General features: G+C 42.4%; 1 protein-coding gene across 4 annotated transcripts in view; it reads right to left on the bottom strand.

Moving 5' to 3' along the window:
* Positions 1 to 21,051, bottom strand: part of PLCB4 (phospholipase C beta 4) — a 331,632-nt gene that overhangs the window by 258,292 nt on the left and 52,289 nt on the right. The window lies entirely within an intron of this gene.

Consider the following 21,051-nt stretch of genomic DNA (forward strand, 5'->3'; position numbering starts at 1 on the left):
CAAGGTCTATAAATACACACAGACACTATAGAAATTCAAGGATGAACTCCATGGAGATATATTGCACCATGGTTTTGTAATCATGTGTTGCATCACAGTGTGTCTTGACCTCATTTACAGAAACACCACTAAGTAGTTTAGGTCCCAAAACTGACATACTTTACTATGGTTGCAGTCTGGTAGTGAACACCCTCTGAATTATAAATACCTTTAGAAAACAAAACAAGAGAGAAAAATACATTACTTTGTTCTTGAGTTGCCGCCTCGCTGGTATTTTAACATGCCCAATAATACTATTTCAGGTACTGTTGCCAGTAAACAACAAAAAAGTCAAACAGACTTAAATTTGCCTCTCCAACTTGTGTATAGCTGGCAATAAGGTGCTAAAGAATAAAGTTTTAGAAAGGGCTTCAATTGGTACATTCCACAGCCTCCTTGGTCACTGATGCTGTCAGGGTTCTCTCCCCACTCTGAATTTTAGGTACAGACACAGGGACCCGCATGAAGACTCCCCAAGCTTATTTCTACCAGCTTAGGTTAAAAACTCCCCAAGGCACAAATCCTTCCTTGTACCTTGGATTAGATAACACTGCTACCACCAAGTGATTTAAATGAATATTTAGAGAGGGCCACTTGGAGCCCTACCTTCCCCAAATATCCCCCCAAGCCCTTACACCCCTTTTCCTGGGCAGGCTTGCGAATAATATCCTCACCAATTGGTACAGATGAACACAGACCCAAACCCTTGGAGCTTAAAACAATGAAAAATCAATCGGGTTTTTAAAAGAAGAATTTTAATTAAAGAAAAGGTAAAAGAATTACCTCTGTAAAATCAGGATGGTAAGTACTTTACAGAATAACAAAAGACTCAAGAACACAGAAGATCCCCCCTCTAGGCAAAACCTTAAAGTTACAAAACCAGGTATTAACCTCCCTCTTAGACAAAGGAAATCAAAAGCCAAAATAAAAGTAAGCTAACGCATTCCTTTGCTGGTACTTACTAATACTAATGGAGTTGGATTGCTTGCTTTCTTGATGTGTCTCCAGCAAGCACACAGAACAGACAGACAAAACAAAACCTTTTCCCCCCTTCCCAGATTTGAAAGTATCTTGTCCCCTTATTGGTCCTTTCGGTCAGGTGCCAGACAGGTTACCTGAGCTTCTTAACCCTTTACAGGTAAAAGGAATTTGTGCCTCTGGCCAGGAGGGATTTTATAGTAGTGTATACAGAAAGGTGGTTACCCTTCCCTTTATATTTATGACAATGCCATGAGTTTGACAGTCTTGCTAAGCTAGGCAACTTCGTTCTCTGCTTCTACAAAGTTTTTCCTTACAGATGGATGCATTTGTATGACAAAGATTTGACTTACTAAGCAGAGAGCAATGGAATGGGTAGAGTCTCACAAACAAGGACAGCAAACCAATTTTGCAAACAAAACACTTTTTTTTTTTTAAAGATCATTTCTGAGTAGTAGATAGAAAGAGGAAGCAATTTTTCCTGTTCCCTTCACCTTATTTTTTTGTGAGTATACTTGGGGGGGTAGGGTGAGGGGGTGGGGGGAAACAAACCAGAACTGATATGCCCTGGAGTAACTAAGTGGATAAACTGCTGTTTATGTGGAATGCACTTCAGTCACAATATAGGGCATCTAGATTACCTAACAAATCCTATTCCAAGAGATGCATTCTCATCACTGACGACATTCCAGGGAAAACAGCACAGATATATTGGCTCATGCTCCTGATAAACACAGGGAAACAAAACAAACCTCTCATGGACTCATAGACTTTAAGGTCAGAAGGGACCAACACAATCATCTAATCTGACCTCTTGCACACTGCAGGCAACAGAACCTCACCTGCCCACTCCTGTAATAGACCCTGAACCTCTAGCTGAGTTACAGAAGTCCTCAGATCATGATTTAAAGACTTTAAGGTAGAGAGAATTCACCATTTACTCCAATTTAAAACTGCACGTGACCCATGCCCCATGTTGCAGAGGAAGGCCAAAAAACCCCAGAGTCTCTGCCAATTTGACCCAAGGGAAAATTCCTCACTGACCCCAAATATGGCAGTCAGTTGAACCATGAGTATTTTGGCAAGACCCAACCGTCAGGCCCCTGGGAAAGAATTCACTGTAGTAACTCACAAACCTCCCCATCTAGTGTCCCATCACGAGCCATTGGGGATAATTGCTACTAGCAGTCACAGATTGCCTACATGCCACTGTAGGCAATCTCACCATATATCCCCTACACACATTTATCAAGCTCAGTCCTAAAGCCAATTAGTTTTGGGGTTTTTTGCCCCCACTCATCCCCCCTGGAAGGCTGCTCCAGAACTTCGCTCCTCTGATGCTTAGAAACCTTCATCTAATTTCAAACCTAACCTGTTGATAGCCAGTTTATACCCATTTGTTCTTGTGTCAACACTGAGAGGGTGCGGATAGGTACTTGTATCGGGGGCTCTTTAAGGGTCCCAGACACTATTTGATCTTTCACAGGGAGGGATAGCTCAGTGGTTTGAACATTAGCCTCCTAAACCCAGGGTTGTGAGTTCAATCCTTGAGGGGGCCACTTAGGAATCTGGGGCAAAATCAGTACTTGGTCCTGCTAGTGAAGGCAGGGGGCTGGACTCGATGACCTTCCAAGGTCTCTTCCAGTTCTAGGATATCTCCATTTATTTACTGGTGGTTAACGTAAACAACAACTCTCTCTCTGTGCATCCCTCTGATATATTTAGCGAGAGCAATCCTATCTCCTCCCTGCCTTCTTTTGGTTAGGCTAAATAAACCAAGTTAATGGAGTCTCCTCTCATCAGACTGGTTTGCCATCATGCTAGCAGCCCTTCTCTGCACCTGTTCCAGTTTGAATTCATCTTTCTTAAACATGGGAGACCAGAATTGCACACACTATTCCAGATGAGGTCTAAGCAGTGCCTTGTATAATTGTACACCTCTATCACAATATAATGCGGTCGTGGGGAGCCAAAAATTCCTACCACGTTATAGTTGAAACGCCGTTATATTGAGGTAGCTCTGGCAGGGCTGCAGCGATAATTTATAGAGCCCAGGGCTCTGGCCAAGGGAGCCCCAGGCCCTTTAAAGCACTGCCCGAGCCCCGCTGCCAGAGCCCCTGGGTAGCAGCGGCAGGGCTCTAGCAGTGATTTAAAGGTCCCTGGGCTCCCCACAGCAGCCAGAGCCCCAGACCCTTTAAAGAACCTCTGAAGCCCCGCTACTACCGTGCTATACGCGAACCCATATTATATTGGGTTGCGTTATAGCAGGGTAGAAGTGTACTAACACTTCCTTGGTTCTACTGGAAATATCTGGCCTGATGCAACCTAGGATTGCACTAGCCTTTTTCATAGTCGTATCACACTGGTGGTTCATAGTTATCCTGTGATCAACCTATACATCCAGGTCTTTCTCCTCCTCTGTTGCTTCCAACTGATAAGTACCCAGCTTATAGCAAAAATTCTCGTTGTTAGTCCCTAAGTAAATGACCTAGCACTTTACAGTATTATATTCCATCCCATTTCTATTACTCTCTTTTTCAAGGTCATCCAGATCTTCTTGTATAATATTCTGGTCCTCCTCTGTATTGGCAATACCTCCTACCTTTGTGTCATCCACAAATTTTATTAGCACACTCCCACTTGTGCCAAGGTCATTAATAAAAATCTTAAATAAGACTGGTCTCAAGACTAATCCCTGAGGAACTCCACTAGTAACCTCCCGCCAGCCTGAGAGGTGACCTTTCAAAAGAGAAAAGGACAAACTGCAGGGGTGGGGGAAATGGTGGGATTATACAAATAGAAACCGGGGGAGAGGGGGAATGTTAAAAACTATTTGCCAGTAGCCCTTTAATAGTATCATAATGGACAAATCTTTAAAAGACTTTTTCTGTGTCACGGTGAAAACACCATATAACTCTGTTCGCCAACTATGGGAACAATCAAGTCAATGGGAGTTGTAGGTGTGCCTTATGATAGAATAGGGCCACTAATGTAGCTGACTGTGGCTTTGATTCTACAGACACAGATCCACATAAATAACTTAATACATGCGAGTAGTTCCACTGTTGTCAATGAAACTACTCAGACAAGTACAGTTATGCCTGTGTGTAAATGTTTGAAGAATTGGGCCCTATCTCTCTCAAATCAATGATATGTGAAGGAAATACACTGACAGGCCTATTTTACAAAAGGGACCTCTAAGCAAAGATACTTGCTACCCCAAAGATACCATTTTATCCCATTTGCAAGACTAATTACCTGATTACTCATTAGATAGCTCTTTTGCCTTCCCCAGATAAAAAGAAAGTAACACGAATATTGGTTTTGTTTAAAATCAGATCCCAAACAGAGAGCCCAGTCCTGCTCCTATTCAAGTCAAAAGGCAAATGCTCACTGACTTCAAAACAGCAGCAGCCACACAGAGAGCAAAGCAATCCGCACAGGAAGAGAGATGCCATTTGCACTATTCCCCTTTTAGACTACAAATCAGTCTAACAGGAAATAAGGCTGAGTGAATAGCAATAGATCAGCCATATAAATATTCACAAAGCACACACCCTTACAAACTCAGGGCTTGACAGAGGCAGGAGTGTAAGGTATTAAAACACCTGGCATAAAACAAACATTCTTGCTCCCAAACTAAAACCAGACATATACACCTAAAAAGGCAGCAGCCGTGTTTAAAATTTGCCTTAGAATATTCTAGAACACTTCAAAGAATATGTACCTACTCAGCTAAATTGCTAAGCGTGTGTTGTGATATTCCACTGCCATATATAGAGAAAATGAATCTCTCTTTTTCCCTACCAGCCAAAAAGAAAAACACAGTAAATCCAAGAAAGAAATCTGATTACTTCATCAAAGAAAAAAAAATACAAGAAACTATGCAAAACTTACCTTGATAACCAACAAAAATTATGCCACGTACTCAGACTGGTTTTCAGTAGAAAACATTGACCTAAAACCACTTCACATAAAAATAAAAATCATAAGAGGATGAAAATAGCAGTATGTGCTAATTAGAAATATCAAAATTATGCATCACAAGGTTGTTGATATTTCTATAATTTGAATAACTTATAGCCGTGTAGTAATCAGTAATACCTAAATGATGCAGATTAGTTAATGCTTACACTGATGAAACATGATTTTTTCCATGAATTGCCTTGCAGACTTCCCAAAGTAAAACAAAACTCAAATCTCATTAACACTGGCAAGCTTCCACCTCCTCCTACTTTCTAAAACTTAAACTACTAATATGGGAAAGGAAAGGAAAGGCCAAGGGTTCTTTCAGACTCACAAAAACAGTAGCTCAATAAACTAAACTCAGTCATGAGTTTTATAGCTGAAATTATTACTGCTTGCTTGGATAAAAGTCCTTCAAAAGACTGAATAACATTCCACTTGAACTGAGACTATCAAGAACTACTGTTCCTTAGAAGACAGGTGCACTGTAATGTTATCTCTAGGAGTGGGGGAAAAGAAAGGGTTTCTGGAGAAGGGCCTAAGCCAATACTCACTACAGGGCGTGTCCCTCCTGGAGGAATCAGGTGAGTCCCGTATAAAAGAGGCAGGAAGTTACAGGGAAGGGACGAATAGCTCAGGAAGCTGTGACAGAGTTTGAGGAAAGCTCTCCAGGCAGGGAAGCCTAGGAGAGACCGAGAAGGCCTGGGAGAAGGAAGAGAAACCCTGGATTGCGTGGCCTTCTGGGTGGAATCTGTCTGGCATCTTAGCTGTGTCTACAATTTATTTTATATTAATATAATTTATGTTATATCAGCAACCAATGACCAAGAAGCAGCTGGAAGTGAAGTGTATTTGAACAGTCCATATACTAGAACTAGAACATCTAGAGCTCTCCATTGTTATGTGCAACTTCTCAGCGGACCCTACCAGGTACACACTCCGTATACATTCTATAGCCTGATCATAGCTTATATATTAATATTGATTACTTAAGAATCCCCTGTTATCACTTTGAAGGTTGACAGGTTCTTGCCCCAAGATCAGGCCCAGTATTATTCAAATTATTATATAGTTGGGAACCCCGATGTGCACAGTTACAACACTCCCAATATAGGAACACTTTTATATTTACAAATATAGTTTATTCATACATTTAGCAGAGTCACAAACACTCCAGCTTAGTTAGATAGAGATACTACAGAATGTACATTTACACACACATACTCACACTATCTCCTGTAGAACCACCTTAAATGTTAGCCATCATCTTCCTCATCACCATCACCTTCCCCATCATCACCAGTGGTCATCATCCTGGCACCTCCAAAGGACTACATCTCTCTCTCCTACTGCCCCTAGGCTGGGATGCCACTTTTGTAATATGTTATGCAGACGCCATTCTGTTTGATGCACATTCAGTAGGGGATTTTTTCCCCCTTCCTTATCTGTATTTCCTCACTTCACTAATGTTGGAGTGTCTTTTTTCTATAGGTGAGTATATCAATGATCTCAATTTATTATATATGTTAATTTGTTACCTTGGCCCTTTTGTGGTTAAGCATCACATTTGTTATTTCTGTCCTAACTGGTTATTTTGGTTCTTTCCAAGTTCCAAGTTGCGGTGTGCCTGATAAGTTTAAAATTTAGGAAAGCCCCTATGCCAACCAATTTAACGCATCCTCTATGTTAAAGGTCGCTTTCACACATGGACCTTATGCTTCAGCTCCATTTATCTAGGTGAAAGGTCCCAAACATATGTATGCTAACTTTGCCTTAACTCACTATACAGGATGCGGCCTGCAGGTCCCTTGTGTTACAGCCAAAATATATCCCAATATAAACCAATTATAATAAAATAAATAATCAAATCTATATGGATGGATGGATGGATGGATGAATGGATAGAAAGAAAGAAACAGGCTAGCCTTAAACGCATTTCATGTACCTGTTATATACTTAAGTTTGTTGTCAGGACACTTCTGTGGTTGAATTATTTACTTGTGGTCAGAATTTCCCCTTAAACTCTATTTTCAGCTCCCTGAATACTTGGTGTTTTTCTGTTAAGCCATTTATCTGTTCAAAGATTACCGGTCTTAGACCTTATGCTAACTTGCTGACGCTAATGTCTTATAGGATACAGGCCCATAGGTTTCTTGCATTAGTGCTGAATATAATGCAAAGCATTATAATGAAGGCAAGCTCGCCCACTGGGCTACAGTAGCAGTGAATATAATAAAGCAAAGTAGCCCACTGGCTAGTACTCCAGCCTGGAGTACACCGGAGGCGTTGGATCTCCTGGGCTTGTGGGTTAGAAGAGGTTGTGCATGCACAGCTACAGACCAGCCACAGAATCGTGGAAATCTATGAGCAACTTGCAGGAGGGATGCAGGAGAAGGGGGTACGACAGGGACCAGCAACAGTGCCACGTGAAAGCAAAGAAGCTGCGGAAGGCATATCAGAAGGAGGCCAACAGTCAATCCGGTGCCAAACCACTGAGCTGCCACTTTTATAAAGAGCTGCATGCCATGCTTGGCAGAGCCCTCACCACTGCCCCTCACAGCACCAGGTATACCTCTGAGGAACTCAAGTCACAGGCCTCCAGCGTGAACAGCTAGGACAAGGAGGAGAAGGAAGAGCACAAGGATAGGGGACATGCAACTGGAGGATCCAACTATGCTGCAAGCCAGGACCTATTTGAGACTCCTCTGCAGTCCAGTCAGTCCTGGCAATCAAACCCAGCCGAGCCCAATGCAGGGGAAAGAACCTTGGGTAAGTGTGTAAATGTATTTCTCCATTACAGTGATTGCACCCCCAACTTAACAGGACACAGCTATTGAGTTTTCATCAATCGACTCATACTAGAAGAGGTAGCGGTACAACAGCAAGAGAGAGAGAGTTACTATCAGAGTTGAGGGGGAGGGAACGGGTACGTGGAACAGTTTGTTTATGGGCACCGTGATGTCCTTTAAATCCTTCTGAGAGATCTCAATGAAACTTTCATGGAGGCACTCTGCAATCCTCTCCCGAAGGTTTCTAGGGATGGCAACCTTATTTTTTCCTCCACAGCAGGATACGTTCCCATGCCTGTCGGCAACATCAGCAGGCACCATTGCAATAAGCAGGCTAGCGGCATACAGGCCTGGTGGCTTCGAGTTGCCAGCAGCAGCTGGGCTCTCTGTGCCTTTGTTACCCTGAGGAGTGAGATATCAGCTAATAATCACCACTGTCTGTGGAAAATGGTGCCAATATTCAGTGCCATTGCCCTGTACTCATAGTTTCATGCAACTGAGCCATTCCCTCCTCATTTCCCTGTCCCGGTGGGCCATATTCATCATGGTTGATGCTGTGAATGGCTCCATGCACAAGCACTCCAAAACACAAATGTCAATACGCACGTCTTGTATCAAACTTCAGGGGAGCAAGGGAAGGGGGTTCTGAACCTTAACGTTCACTTTTCATTGTGACAATACTGACAATGGTTCCTCTGTATGTTGTATCTGCAGCTGCTGCTGTTGTGGCCTTGAGAGTCTCCCCCATGAAAAGATTGAGCCTGATAAGGGAGGGGAAAGAAGAGGACTCAGCGTGATGTGTTCAGTAACATATGCATGCCATCTATTGCTCCACCATTCCTGCAAATCCATCCACTACGTCCTGCACATTGAGGACAGTCACAGTCCTACATAGCAGTAGATGATTAATGGACCTGAACACTTGCATGACAACAGCCCCCATAGTGGACCTTCCAACTCCAAAATCATTTCCCACTGACCAATAGCAATCCAGCACTAGCCTCCCTTCTTCTTGGGGACGAGGAAATATCGTAAGTAAAATCCTCTTTCCTTGTGCTGAAGAGGTACTGACTCCACAGCTCACAAATGGAGCAAGGAGTCTCATGAGAGGGGTCCCAGAAAAGGGAAGGGGAGAGAGATTCTGGAAGGGGAAGGGAGAGGAACACCACTGTGTAAACCCATCTGTACCCAATGTCCAGGTGTCAGGCCTGGATAAAACAAGGTATGTGGCCACCAAACGAGGTATAGAAGACCTCAGCCAGTAAATGCGGCAGGGAGAGTGGTTTGCAGCCCTCAAAAGTTCTGTCAAAAGGATTTATTGGTAAAAAGATGGGTCTGGAAGAACAACAAAGATGGGAAAATCATGCTTTGAATGCTGCATTCTCTTTTCCTCATATGCACTCCAGTGATGGAACAGCTGAGGGGCCGGTCATTGTTTATACTGTAGCACATTTCCTCCAGGGTACATGGGTATAGATATCCAGTGAGGAGGAGGGTTTCTCTTGAGTCCCTGAGGAAATATAGTCACTTGTCTGTCTTTTTGCTGAATGGGTTATTTTCCTCAGAAGAGGAGATCCTCCACAGTGGATTGGACCTGTTTGGGAAATCCAGAGGAATGGAGTCACAATGCCTGCCTCATGCCTACAGAAGTAGCCATTGAGCAGGAGGCTGTATCTGCTGCATCCACTGACTCTTGGAGGACTGATCTAGCCAGCAATTTATCCCATCAATAATTTCTTGGAATTGCTGCTTATTTTTCTGTGGGAGTTTGTTGGTGAAGTCTGAGAACTACTGTAATTAACAAACTCTATACTTTAACAGTAATGTTTGGTAGTTTGCTGTGTGGAGCTGTAAGCTTGCGGAAGTAAAGTTCTTTCTCCCCAAAAGAGCAAAACATTTCCCTTCCCTATCAGAGGGTGTACATCTAAGATGGTGGAGTCTGTTTCTTCCAGTGACTTCATGTGTGGTGCGTGACTAGGTATTCTGCTCCCTTAGATGGCACAAAATATTTCTTCTCCTTTCTCTTCAGAGTAGGAGCACAGTTGGCTTGACTATGACAGGTTGTCCGGGCAGTTCTACGATGGACTCCTAACTGGGAGACCAAAATGTCCAGTAACTTGTGAAGGTTATCCCTATCCTGTAGAGGGTCATCTGGAGTGTTTCAGTGATCTTCCTCGAGAGATCCTGGAACTGCCTGTAGTCATCAGGTGGTGATGGCAAGGCCAGCGTGGCCACCCTGTCTGGAGACAACAACAGCCGCACCAGTGTGGGCCGTTCCATCTGATCTGGTTCTCCTCCTCCCACCATTTTGTCTTGGATGGGTTGAGGGTCTTCCCTGCATGAAGAAGGTTCCCTTGATTCCCACTGGGATCTGACGGATTTGGGGTTATGCATGTACAGATTCCATGGACCCTAGTAAGGCCAAGTGAGAGGAATTGTAGAGAAATTGGGATGGTCCTCACGGAAGAAAGTACCACTGGTTCCAAGTGGTGCAGTCCCTCCTATGCGAATGAGACACAGCCCACAATACCCTGGATTCTTTATCTGGGCTAGTCCCTTGTCTAGATGGGAGTGATGACGCCAACCTTACCTCATATTTCCATATGAACACTTTTTGCAGCAGTTGCCACAAGGATGTTGCGCCATCACCAAGAGGAGGAGAGCGAGAGAAGGTGAGAGACTCCATTTGGGAGGCAAGGTGTTCCATTGGCTCAAGAATGGAAGAAAAGGTGGCTTCAGGAGACACTCTCTTTTCAAATGTAGGGCACACTACAAAAAAGTTCCACCACCCCTGACCTAGGGCCTGGTCTAGACACAAAGGTGTGATCTCAGTTAAACTAAGCTTCACTTAGTTAGTGAAGCTATGGTTTTATTTATTTAAAGATCTTTATTATCCATTTATAGCAAGTGTTTCATTCTTGGGGCACCTTCTCGTGAGGCAACGTGTCTTATTAAAGTAGAAAAAAGTGTGGGAATAGGCACTTTGGGGGACTCTTTAAAAAAAAATCAGTAAAGACACTTTGAATTATGGAAGAGTTGGAATTTTTAATTGCATGCATGGAGCACAAAGTTGATGGGTTCAAACAGATAAACCTACGTACTTATGAATAGTCTTTTTGTTCCGTTTTTGTACAGCACTTGCATAATGGGGTCTTGTTCCAACACCGGGGCTCTTAAGTGCTACCACAACACAAATAATGGTGTTAGAAAAACACTCCTGTCTCTCACATTCCTTTACTGGGCATGCTTTACTACTAATCTGAGATGAAATTACCTATGTTTAGAGACTATCATTCTTAAACCCCTGAACAGGCACAGGAAAGCCTCCATAAATCCTCTGTGATGGACTGGGGTGGCTATGCACAGGATTCAGGAAGGAAGCGGCTGCAAGGGGCTGATCTGTAGTCTACAACCTGCCTATCGGTTACTGGGATGGAGAAGGATTGGAATTCCTTCCCTGTGTCCCATTTAGTCCCCCGCATACCTGATTACATAGACCTGCTGAGTAAAATCTCTGTTTTAACAACAGCTTCCAAGTAATGGGAAAATTATAGAAATGTTTTCAAGTTTATTTTCAGAAATTTCATTTTTTAAATCTTGAGTTGTAAAATGAATACATTTATTTTCCTCAATATCCAGTCTTCTTTCCTGCCCCCACCCCGAACACTTGATTACCTTTTGACCCTATACACAGAATAATGGCCTGTCCAGTAGCTTTTAAGGCAGAGCTGTGGAAAATATTTCACTGTCATTGAGCTAAACAGCCTCCTGAACTAGTCTGCAAATAAGCCTTTGGGTATATCACATGGGCAGGCTGCTGGTTGCTTGTGTGTGCTTCCTTGTTCTTTAGGATTTCACTGTACAGTGACTGTCTTTGCACATCTATTTCTTGGCAAATAAGATCGGTATAATTTTTTTCATTAAATCTAATCCATCATCTAAATCACTAGTTCCATCGTTATCCTAGCGCTCAGCTTCTGGCATCAATTCTGTTATTAAAATATTCCCAGCCTCCTCCTTACAAAACAAACACAGCATGAATTTTTGAACATACAATGAGATTCTTTAAGGATAATACCATCACTATGAACTGGTCAGTTACAGAGCTCTATTTGAACTTCCCAAACTGAACTATCAACAAAAAGCGGTGGGAGGAAGGGAACAGTAGCGGTCAGCCCTGTTTTTATGTAGGGGATTGTCACTTGCCTGGCAAATCACCATAATCTAAAAAAGATATCATTACATTATTTAGATTAGAGCACCTTCAGGGCAGGGACCATCCTTTTGGTCTATGTCTGTACAACGCCTATAATAATGATTCATACTGGGGCTCTTAGGGGCTACTTTAGGCTCTCATATGCTTGAATGCAAGGCTGAAATTGTGGCCCAACTGAAGTCAATGAGAGTTTTGCCTCCGAGCTCAGTGGGGCAACGATTTCACCCCCAAAGTCACGACCACCATCCTTCTTGCCAAAAGTGACTAACCGCAGCTCTTTTTCACTCCTTTCCTGAGCATGCTTCCCCTTCTCTGTAGCTGACTGCCCAGGAATAAGAGACCAGGATCAAGACCTGAACTTGAATTTCTCCCACCTGGCAATGCATGAAAAGCTGGCACTGTGTGAACACTGTCTATATCTATACATTCTATTTTACTAACTCTTTTGTATGAGTAACTCAGCAGCTGCAGAACTGTCATGATATATCATTGTTATAAGAAATTGGATTTTTCAAAAGTACCAAGAAAGAAACATTTTAATTTCAGTGTGGGGGGGGAAGCCACCTTATGAAATATTCATCAACTGGAAATAATCAAATCAATGTCCAATTACAGTTTTAAAACAATATAGTATTGCAAGGAAAAACATGTGATTATTAACTTTAATAGGAGCCTGCAGAAGCAATATTATCCCAGTGCAGAAGGCCATTATAAGCCATGTAAGCCCTTTCATGGTGTCTCTGCATTATGAATTTCATCTCATGTTAATATCATCTGACAGAAAAAAAAATAAAAAAATTGTATATAACAATCATTTGTCTTTGTTCTCCTACAATCTATAAAAAATTTAATCTTTTCAAAGTAATCTTGATGTATTTAGGGGATTGCTAGTCCTCTCTTTAAAATCACAATACCTAAAAAGACCTGGATTAGCAAATAAATTTTCATTTAAAATATTTCCCCTTCCTTCTGCTCCTTTTAGAGGCAGTTCTTTTTTCACTTTAGCACTAAAAGATAAAATGATGATGTATAACAGAATCTAAAAGAGGAACATTACAAACCCTCTCAAAATCACAGTTTTTGTTTTAAAGAGAAAACACTGGTTACTTTTATTATTTTGAAAATATTACTTAACCCCTTGGAATATTAGCATTTCGGAAATGGACAGTGAATTTTTTTTTATTAGTCTACCCAGGTGTTCTCAGAGCACCAAAGACTGCCAACTCTTCTCTGAATCAAATACAAGATTCTAGTCTTTACCTTTAGCCTGTCCCTATTTATTGATCCCTGAGTTTGAGTTGCCCCTCCCTCTCTCCAGTTGTGCCAGCCTCCACAGACCTTTTGCTTCTCCAAGAAGCACGTTTGCACTTCTTCCAGGCATAGAATGCCGTCTCCAAAACTGTCCAAAAACCACTAACCTGTCTCTCCTATAAACCAAAGCCCCTTTCTAGTGTGATGCCCACAGACTAACCGATAATGGCTAAGTAGGTGGCTAGTAACGGCTTCTGATATTTACATTATTTAAATCTTAGGAGCGCCCGTCATGGATCAGGACCCACTTGTGCTAGGATTGTTAAAAAAAACAAACAACAAAACACAGAACAAACAGACCATCCATCCCTGCTCCAAAGGGCTTGTTATGTAAGTAAACCTATACTTTTTAATATAAATTTGTAGACATCTAGCTGTGCACAGAGCTAGCCTATGTAAACAGAGTTTGAGAGGGAGTTTGCAAGAGGGACTCGTCATATAACTGCTATGGTCAGGAAGGGCCGTATCACTAGGCCCACACTGCTCCTGTCTTCTCCACCTGCACCTCTATTCAGACAGAGAACCTGACCGAGTTTGCAGAGACCGTGGCCTGCATTTCCCACTCTCAGAAAGCCAGGCTGAGGGTATCGGCCAGTGTGAGAGGTGTCTGCTGGTGGAATCTCTCAGGAAGCAGGTGGGAGAGCGACACGAGGAGGTGGCTAGGCTGAAAAACATATGTGCCCATGAGGAATTCATTGAGAATATTCATATGGAGAAACCCCAGGCTGAGGAATCTCTCCAGCTAGAGAGGATGGGGGAGGAGGATACGGCTCTGTCACAGGGAGGACACTGGCTGTCGGTTATTTCTGGCAGCAGATAGTGCTCCACCCCTACTCCCAACCCACCCACCATAGTGATGAAGAACCATTAAGCTGCCCTGGCAACGAGCGATGAGGAATCACCCCCAAAGCTGGAAGAGGAGAAGCCATATACCCCCCAAGACTGGGAGGATCACAGCCACCACTCCCAGGAGAACATGTAGGATAGTAGTGGTTAGTGACTCTTCCCTGAGGGGGCAGAGGCACCCATCTGTCGGCCTGACATAGCATCCTGGGATGTATGCTGCCTGCCAGGGGCCCGTATCCGAAATGTTACGGAGGGATTGTCGAGAATGATCCAGCCCTCTGACTACTACCTCATGCTACTCATCCTGTGGGTACTAATGATACTGCAAGGCATGACCCTGAGCAGATCAGAAGTTACTACAGGGTTTGGGGAGTAAGGGTGAAGGAGCTGGGGACACAGGTGTTGGTCTCTTCAATCCTTCCAGCCAAGGGTAGGGGCCCTGGCAGAGACAGATGCATTCTGGAGGTGAATGCCTGGCTGCAAGGATGGTGTTGCCAGGAGGGCTTCAGCTTCCTTGACCATGGGATGCTGTTCCAGGAAGGAGGACTGCTAAGCAGAGATGAGGTCGACCTATCGAAGAAGGAGAAGACCATATTTGGACACAGGCTGGCTAACCTCATGAGGACACCTTTAATCTAGGTTTGACGGGGGCAGGAGACAAAATCCCACAGGTAACTCAAAAACTTGGAGCTATAGATGGACTGTTATAGCAGGGATAAGGGACAGACATAGGGTGACCAGACAGCAAATGTAGACAATCAGGATGGGGCCGGGGCGGGTGGGTAATAGGAGCCCATATAAGAAAAAGACCCAAAAATCAGGACTGTTCCTATAAAATCGGGACATCTGGTCAACCTAGACTGACAAGAGAGAACATGGAGGGAAATCAAATCAATATCTTAGATGTCTGTATACTAATGCAAGAAATATGAGGAATAAAGCAGGAAAAATTTGAAATGCTAGTTAATAAAACACAACTATGACATAGTTGGCATCACAGTACACATGACCGCAATATTGGTATAGAAGGGTACAGCTTGCTCAGGAAAAACAGGCAGGGAAAAAAGGGAGGAGATTTTGCCTTATATATTAATAATGTGTACACTTGGACTGAGGTTGAGATGGAAATAGGAGACGGACCTATTGAAAGTCTCTAGGTAAGGAAGAAAGGGGTAAAAAGCAAGGGTGATATCATGGTAGGGTCTACTACAGACCACATAATCAGGAAAGAGAGGTGGATGAGGGTTGTTTTTCTTTAAACAGAACTAACATCGTCATCCAAAGCACAGGACTTGGTGTTGATGGGGGACTTTAACTACTCAGACATCTGTAGGGAAAATACTACATCAGGGCACAGATTATCCAACAAGTTCTTAGAATGTATTGGAGACATTTTTTTATTTTAGAAGATGGAGAAAGCTACAGGGGGAGAGAGTGTTTCTCCCTATTTGTCAAAATCAAATGTAAACTGGTTCAGAATTTGGAAGAGAAAGGCAGTGCAGGTGAAAGTGATCATGAAATAGTAGAGTTCATGATTCTAAGGAATGGTAGAAGGGTAAACAGCACAATAAAGATAATGGATTTCAAGGCAGCAGACTTTAGCAAACTCCAGGACTTAGTAGGTAAGATTACATGGGAAGCAAATCTAAGGGGAAAAACACTTCAAGAGAGTTGGCAGTTTTTCAAATAGACATTATTAAGGGCATAAGACCAGACTATCTCACTACCTCGCAAAGTTTGGCAAGAGACCACCCTAACTTAACCAAGAGATCTTCAATGATCTGAAACTCAAAAAGAGAGAGTCTTAGGTCAAATTACAAGGGATGAAATAGCACAAGTATGTACCCCCCAAAGAATTAGAAAGGCCAAAGCATAAAGTCAGATTAAACTAGCTAAAGACATAAAGGGTAACAAGAAAAAATTCTACAAACACATTAGAAGCAAGAGGAAGACCAAGGACAGGGTAGGTCTATTATTCAATGAGGGGGAAAAACAATAACAGAAAATGTGGAAACGGTAGAAGTGCTATATGACTTTTTTGCTTCAGTTCTCACTGAAAAGGTTAGTAGCAACTGGACATCTAATGCAGTAAATGCCAGTGAAAATCTGATAGGATCAGAGGCTAAAATAGGGAAAGAACCAGTTAAAATTAACTTAGACAAGTTATATGTCTTTAAATCACCAGGGCCTGATGAAACACATCTTAGAATACTCAATGAGCTGGCTGAGGAGATATCTGAGCCATTCACAATTATCTTCAAATACTCGTGGAAGACGGGAGAGATTCCAGAGGACTGGAAAGGAAATAAGGATAACCCGGGAAATTACAGACCAGTCAGCTTAACTTCAGTACATAGAAAGATAATGGAGCAAATAATTAAACAATCAATGTGCAAACATCAAGAAGATAGTAAGATGATAAGTAACAGTCAGCATGGAGCATCAAGAACAAATTGTGTCAAATTAACCTAATAACTTTTTTTGACAGGGTACAGAAGAGTACAGCTTGCTCAGAAAGGACAGGCAGGGAAAAAAGACTTGTGAATAGCAGAGAAGCGGTAGATGTGGTATATCTTGACTTTAGTAAGGCTTTTAATACTGTCTCGTATGACCTTCTCATAAACAAACCAGGGAAATCCAACCTAGATGGAGCCAATATAAGGTGGGTGCATAACTGGTTGGAATACGATTCCCAGAGAGTAGTTATCAGTGGTTCACAGTCAAGCTGGAAGGGCATATCGAGTGGGGTCCCACAGGGATCGGTTCTCGGTCTAGTTCTGTTCAATATCTTTATCAATGATTTAGATAATGGCATGAGAGTACACTTATAAAGTTTGAAAACAGTACCAAGCTGGGAGGATGTGTAAGTGCTTTGGAGGATAGGATTAAAATTCAAAATGATCTGGACAAACTGGAAAAAATAATATGAAGTAAATGGGATGAAATTCAACAAGGACAAATGCAAAGTACTCTACTTAGGAAGGAACAATCAATTGCACACATACAAAATGGGAAATGATTGCCTAGGAAGGTGTACTGCAAAAAGAGGTCTGGGGGTCATAGTGGATCACAAGCTAAATATGAGGCAACAGTGTATCACTGTTGCAAAAAAAGCAAACATCATTCTGGGATGTATTAGCAGGACTGTTGTAAGCAAGACATGAGAAGTAACTCTTCCGCTCAACGCCATGCTGATTAGGCCTCAAATGGAGTATTGTGTCCAGCTCTGGGCATCACATTTCAGGAAAGATGTGGACAAATTGGAGAAAGTTCAGAGAAGAGCAACAAAAATTATTAAAGATTTAGAAAACATAAGGTATGAGGGAAGATTGAAGAAAATTGGGTTTGTTTAGTCTGGAAAAGAAAAGACAGAGGGGACATGATAACAGTTTTCAAGTACATAAAAGGTTGCTACAAGGAGGAGGGAGAAAATAATTTTTCCTTAACCTCTGATGACAGGACAAGAAGCAATGGGCTTAAATTGCAGCAAGGGCAGTTTGGGATGAACATTAGGAAAAACTTCCTGTCAGGGTAGTTAAGTACTGGAATAAATTGCCTAGGGAGGTTGTGGAATCTCCACCATTGGAGATTTTTAAGAGCAGGTTAGACCAACATCTGTCAGGGATGGTCTAGATAATACTTAGTACTGCCTTCAGTGCAGGGGACTGGACTAGATGGCCTCTCGAGGTCTCTTCCAGTCCCATGATTCTATGATTATCACTATTTCCCTCATCTCCTTCCCCTGTTCTTTCTAAATGGCTATCATACCTTCTTGAACCTTTTTCTTAGACTCCAGTCCTGCAAAGACTCAGACACAGGCTTAAATTTACAGACAGTTAGTCCAGAACAGATCCAGTGGGTAAAGTTAAGCATGCTTCTGAATTTTCATACGATTGGGGCTTTAGATTGCAAACTGTTCAGGAAAGAGGCCACCGTTTACTCTGTATTTATATGGTGCCTTACACAATGGGATCCTGTTCCTGATACACATCCCTATGCACTACCGCAAACACAAATAATAATTTTTCCATATTTATGAAGGAGAGGGGAAATGCACAATGTGGCATGGTACAAAGTTTTTTTTAGTATAAATTTGGGATGTCCTGGATAACTCACAAGTGGTAAAGCATGAGTGAGAAGCCATTGCAAGGGAATGCCAAGAAATGTTTTAGGGCATTGTTTGTTTTGTTTTGTTTTTAAGTTTTTGACACTAAATTTTATCACCCACTGCTTGCAAAGCCAGGTGCCTGGTCCAGGCCTCAGAGAAAAGAAAACCTCCACTAAAATTACCTAAAATAGCTTTCCTATGTCACAGGTTTAAGGTATCATATCTCAAGATCTCCCAAGGACACAAATAAAAACTGAGCATCCTACTGAAAAGCCACGTAGCATTATTTACAATTGTATAAAGCTCCTGCTCTTGCCCAGATTGGTTACAAACTACTGGACTGTCAACTTGCTTGTGTCCCACATGTAAACAACACATCCTGTACCTCAGACCAGTGTAAAAAATGCAGGGTCTAAACAGTTTTATTCTATCCAATGTCACTCAGATTGAGTTCCACAAGCATACACATAGATCTGCAGCATCCAGACAGTTAATAGTCCCATAAACATAATCGGATCTCCTAATATTTTCATAATTCTTCAAACTTCATTAAGGTAGAAATGCTTTCAGGAAAAAGTCAACACCCTCACCAAGCAAATATTTTGCAAATTAAGACTGTTTTCACTTCTCCCATATTACAATTTGCTGCTTAGTAGGAATTATAAAAAGTAAAGTATGAAGGAAACGGAACTCAGCTGACACTTGTACTCATTCCAGAAACAGCCCCAAAAATAACTATTATAAACATTTCATAAATCTACTATTAAGCTTTAAATATCTCACATCTCTGATTCTACGTAAACTCAGGAGAGAACTCTCTCCTTTCCCCATAGATATCTCATTCAAAAGGGGACTTTTATTATATGACATGTAAGTACCCCAGGGGGGAGAGAGAGCGAGCGAGCACAACAGTATGTAAAGTCACCTCAGAGGTAATTGGTTTAAAATTTTAAATGTCCTACAGATGGAACACAGGGTGACAAGTTATTATAAAATTAGATTCTTGGATATAGTGCACATCTAATGATTGAGGTGAGTGGGACAGGGGAGGGGAAGGTTATTGCTCTATATTTGAAAAGGTGAATCCCTCCTTCAGTAGAAGAGTAGACAAAGGAAATCAAGAATTGCATTCCAATGGAGAAATTACCCACCTGACCAAAAGGATCTCTGGAACAGCAGCATAGAGTATGGGTCATATTTATGGGTGCTCCTTCCTGATCAGTGTAAGTGAAGTTCACTCCAGTGCAAATATTGCTGGGGAGGTGCATAGAGGAGTAGTGAAGGAATACTGACCCCTAATCTACAGAGTAGACAAAGCCTACCTCAGCCCAATTTTTAAAGAAACTTTCATGGGTCCTTATACCACTTTCTCCCTCCTTCCCCCAATTCCCTTCCCAGGGGAGAAGAGTGCAAATCCACACAGCCACAGGTCCCTCAGCCCCACTCCCTGTCCAGATTTGTCCACATCACGCCCTCCTGTCACGCTGCTGGACCCCTCTATCCAGCCCTAACCCTCCACGATACAAAGGAATACACCAGCTCTACCATAATGGGCCCTGCCCTCTTGGCCACAGAGCAAAGTGCTGGATTTGTCCTTTAACATAGGGTTGAAATGGTGCAGAGCAGAGGGCCTTATGCACAGCCAGGAGCACCAGTGAGACAGCAGACATATGTGGTACAAAATCGGTTCTCACCTTCCCCTCCAGAGTATTCCAGGAGACAGTGCTGCAGCATTTAAAGAGTAAAAATCCTAAACTATCAACTTCAAAGCTGGGATGGGCAGAAATAAGTGGCAGGAAAAGCCCACAAAGAGATGCCGATCTCATTGCATGCTCCCCCTCTGCCTCTGAAGAGTACAGCGGTTCCACCATTCCAAGCTTGCAGGGTTGGAGATAGTGGTGTTATCAGTAATAGACCATTTTCCATGGCATTCTCCCTGACTAACCAGTAGACTTATTTACAGAGTGCCATCACTGAGCTCAGCCCTGCATAAGATCAAAAGGAAGGAAGAAACTCTGTTTCTAGGAGCCTCAACTTCAAATTCTCTAGTAGGCAGGTACCACGGCTTATGGAAGCAAAGTGGCACAGGTCCTTAATATGCACAGAATGCAGTCAGCCATATTAGGTTCCTATTTTTTAATTGCCAGTTAGTACTGACATGCAATTACATACAGACATTTATTATTTTATATTGTGCCAGAAAGCACTGCAGGCACTTTGCGGATAGCGAAGACAAGTCACTATGACCCTTTTGAAGTAGTTTGTGTTCAACATCACTTATTCTAATGCTTGTGGACGGCATATCTAGAGAGTTGTGTGACAATGTGTATGTATGCATATTAGGAAATAAGCCAAACTGTTACGATGAAAGTACCCTGCACAGATATGTTCCATTCTCTTCAGCTCTTGTTGTCTGGATGTTCTGCCACAGAACTTATCAATAGATTGGAAGGTGCATTTTCATAGTGGACACCAAATTGCAAAGAATATTTAAAAGAACAGCGCGCGCGCGCACACACACGCACACACAATCACCAAGAAGTTAAAGCAAGTTGGCCGGCATTCCTTTGGCCTACTTGAAGAACTTTATGACTAACAGGAAAACCTAAGCACCAGATTATTGAGCTCCCATGAAAGACAGAACAGTACATATAGGATCAGAACAAAACAAAAAAAACCCCAAACCTTAAGTCAATGGCTAAAATGGAACCTAAGGAAATTACCCAAAAGCTAATTTCCTCCATTTTCTTCTTTTACAATATCTTAATGATAGAAGCCCCCCCCCCCCCGCCCCCAAC

This window comes from Chelonoidis abingdonii, chromosome 3, assembly GCF_003597395.2.
Source record: "Chelonoidis abingdonii isolate Lonesome George chromosome 3, CheloAbing_2.0, whole genome shotgun sequence".
In the NCBI taxonomy this organism is placed as follows: domain Eukaryota; kingdom Metazoa; phylum Chordata; order Testudines; family Testudinidae; genus Chelonoidis; species Chelonoidis abingdonii.